This window comes from Drosophila ficusphila, unplaced genomic scaffold (assembly GCF_018152265.1).
Source record: "Drosophila ficusphila isolate 14025-0441.05 unplaced genomic scaffold, ASM1815226v1 contig_47, whole genome shotgun sequence".
In the NCBI taxonomy this organism is placed as follows: domain Eukaryota; kingdom Metazoa; phylum Arthropoda; class Insecta; order Diptera; family Drosophilidae; genus Drosophila; species Drosophila ficusphila.
In genome coordinates, this window is record NW_025064388.1 from 2,085,508 (window position 1) to 2,089,169 (window position 3,662).

Consider the following 3,662-nt stretch of genomic DNA (forward strand, 5'->3'; position numbering starts at 1 on the left):
CATACTTGGGTAAGGAATATTTAGGACAGGCGGTCGGATGACACCTTAGTCCGGCACCGGAGTGAGATTGTGGGGAGGGAAGTAGGTAGGTAATTGTGAGGGAAGAGGGGTGTGTTAGGCTACAATTTGAAGACGGCCAAGCGTCTTGTCAGTACACCGACTTCGGTGTTCCCGCTGTTCTCCGGGGTTGCTTATTAGCTTGCGCCTATCCGCAACCTGCGACCCGCCTGGTGGCCTCAGCTAAGCCCCCTCTTGAACATCTCACTAGTTCTTAAGGTCAGGATTATGGAGTTGCCAGGGCTCAGGGCTGCAGTCAAATTAGTGTGACCGGTCAGCGATTGCCTCTCCAATGTTTTTTTTTGTTAACGATTAACTACCGTTATCGAGGCGACCCCATTCCCAATTTCCGCTGGCCTCGTGGGTTTGTTTTGGTGAGTAAAAAATTTTTTAATTTCTATTTTCCTCGTTTTAACATTCTCTTTCTCTCTCAGGCTGGTCGAGCTGTTGTTGCCTTCCTAAAGTTCATGCGCTGGGGCGCCCTGGCCGAGCGCGTCCTGGCAGGCGAATGTTTCGAGTAGCCGATATGACTAATCTTAAAAAGTGTTGCAAGTGAGGAGTTATTTCTCGTTGAAAAAGCTTTGAAATTTGCTGACAATTTAGAAATACCTCTAAAATAGCTTACATCTGACTTGTTCCCCTTTTTATGAAGGGGAATAACAAATTACTCCTTCCAAACAAGGAGAAACTGATAAGTTTGTAGGGATAGGGTAAACAGCTTGAGAAGGGGTTTACACCATGCATTAGCACAGTGTTAAAGAGCACACCCAGGAATCCCGTCAGGACCTGGGGCGTGAACACGCTGTAACACGTTGAAGATCCAAAAGTAGGGAGCTTTCGTTTAAAGTCGGACGAGATATTAGGTTCGACTTAGGTATGGCGTATTAGTTGAATGAGACAATGTGGAGTAAGCTTGTTTGAAATTTTTTTATAAAGTCTGGTCTTTTAATTCCTAAGGTGTGTCAACTTATTTCTAAGCCAAGGTGGTTTATTGGATGTAGACTAGTTATATAGCGGAACACACAAGTTAAAAAACAGTTTGATTCATTAGGTGGCACTACAACTCGATTCGAGTTTTAGCAGACCTCAGCGTCTCCCTTCAGGCGCCTCTGCTCCTCGCGCGCCTCCTCCAATCGGAAATTCCCAGTGCAGTCAGGTTCTCCTCCACTTGGTACTTCCATCGGACCTTTGGCCGTCCTCTTCGTCGTCGCCCGTAGTCGACCCTCGCTTCAAACACCTTCTGAGCTGGAGATTCTTTATCCATACGCACAACGTGGTTGAGCCAGCGCAGGCGTTGTATCGTGATGCGCCGGACCACATCCACGTCGTCGTACAACTCGTACAGCTCGTGGTTCATCCGAATGCGAAAGTCGTCCCCAATCCGAACGGGACCAAAGATCTTGCGAAGAATTTTTCTCTCGAACACTCCAAGCGCTGCAGCATCCATCAGTGATATTACCCATGCTTCTGCGCCATATAATAGCACGGGTAGGATGAGTGTCTTGTAGAGTGTCAATTTTGTTCGGCGAGAGAGGTCTCTATTGCACATTTGCTTACTCAGACCAAAGTAGCACCTATTGGCAAGGTATTTTCGGTGTTAATGGCAGTGCCAAGGTACGTGAACTCCTTGACCACTTCGAAGGTATAGCTGTCCGCTAGCACATGGAAGTCTAGGCGCCACGCCTCTCTGCTTGTCGACAGCATATTCTTCGTCTTGCCCTCGTTTACCACCAAGCCCACTTTTGCCGACTCTTTTTCGATAGCGGAAAATGCAGCAGGGACATTACGCTTGCTGCGGCCAATGATGTCAATATCATCGGCATACGCAAGGAGCTGGACACTTTTATAAAAAATAGTGCCAGATCGATGTACACCGGCTTTCCGAGGTACCCCTTCCATCACGAAATTGAAGAGGTCGCACGACAGGGGGTCGCCTTGTCTGGAAACCTCGAACGGTAATAAAAGGTTTGTTCCTACCTTGACAGAGCTGATGGTGCTGCTCAATGTCATTCTGCAAAGACGTATAAGCTTTGCAGGAATACCGAACTCAGACATGGTGGCACATAGGCGTTCCCTCGTCGGGCTATCGAATGCAGCTTTATAATCGACAAAGAGATGGTGTGTGCCAATGTTATTCTCGTGGGTTTTTTACAGGATTTGGCGTAATGTGAAGATCTGGTCTATGGTGGACTTACCAGGTTTGAAGCCGCACTGATAAGGTCCAATCAGTGTGCTGTTATACGGCTTCAGTCGTTCACATATTACGCTCGATAGGACCTTGTATGAGATGGTAATCAGGCTGATTTCCCGGTTGTTGGCGCATATCGTCGCATATAGTCGTCACCTTTCTTCAGTACAGGACAAAGGACGCTGAGATTCCAATCGTTGGGCATGCTTTCTTCAAGCTTTATTTTGCACAGGAGCTGATGCATACACCTTATAAGCTCTTCGCCGCCGGCCTTAAACATCTCTGCAGGCAGTCCATCAGCACCGGCTACTTTGTTGTTTTTGAGCCGCGTAATAGCAACAACGGACCTCGTCATGGCTAGGTAGTGGTATATCCACATTGTCGTCGATTGGTGGTATCGGGCTGCTTCCTCCAATGGCGGGATTGGTGCCGTCATCGCCTGCTAGCAGCTTGGAGAAATGCTTCCTCCATAACCTCAGCGTGCACTGCGTATCCGTAACCAGATTTCCATTTTCATCCCGACAGTTAGATGCTCCGGTCTTGAAACCTTGTGTCAGACGGTTGACTTGTTGGTAGAATTTTCGAACATCATTCCTGTCTTGTAACAGCTCAAGTTCCTCGCACTCTCGCTTTTGTTGCTCCCCTTTTTTCCATCTGAAAAGTCGCCTCTCTTCCTTCCTTTTCTCCCTGTAACGTTCACACGTAGCTCGCGTTGCGCCAGACTGCAGCGTTTTTCTGTAGGCGGCGTTTTTTGCTGCAGCTGCGACGCGGCACTCCTACGCACTCATACCACTGGTTCCGTGTGGGTGGGCGCTTGAACCCAATGGTTATTTCAGCAGCAGCTCGCATGGAGTGGGATATGTGCGCCCAGAGTCCGCCGGCGTCAACAGGGAGAGGGATAGGTTGGTGGAGCAGTTCCGAGAGGTGAGTGGAGTATGCTATTGCTGTCTGTTGTGATCGCAGCCTAGTGACGTCAAGCTTTCGTTGCGTGATGGGGCGTATGTTTTTCGCTTGGCATAGCCGCATGCGTATCTTGGCTGCGACAATATAGTGGTCCGAGTCAATGTTGACTCCACGAAACGTACGCACGTCCATCACGCTTGAGGCATGCCTTCCGTCTATCACAACGTGATCAATCTGGTTGCGCGTTTTTTGATCAGGGAACAGCCATGTGGCCTTGCTGATATCGAGGCGCCGAAATCTGGTGCTACTCCCTACCATGTTTCGCGGTTTCGAGGTGGTGTTTCGAGGTGGTCTCATGGAGGCTGAATTGACCGACGGTGGGTTAAAAGATGCGTTCGCGCCCGACCTTTGCGTTGTAGTCCCCGGTGATGATCTTAACGTCGTGGTCTGGGCAGCGGTCGTATGTGTCCTCGAGTCCCGCGTAGAATGCATCCTTAACAGCATCGTCATTCTC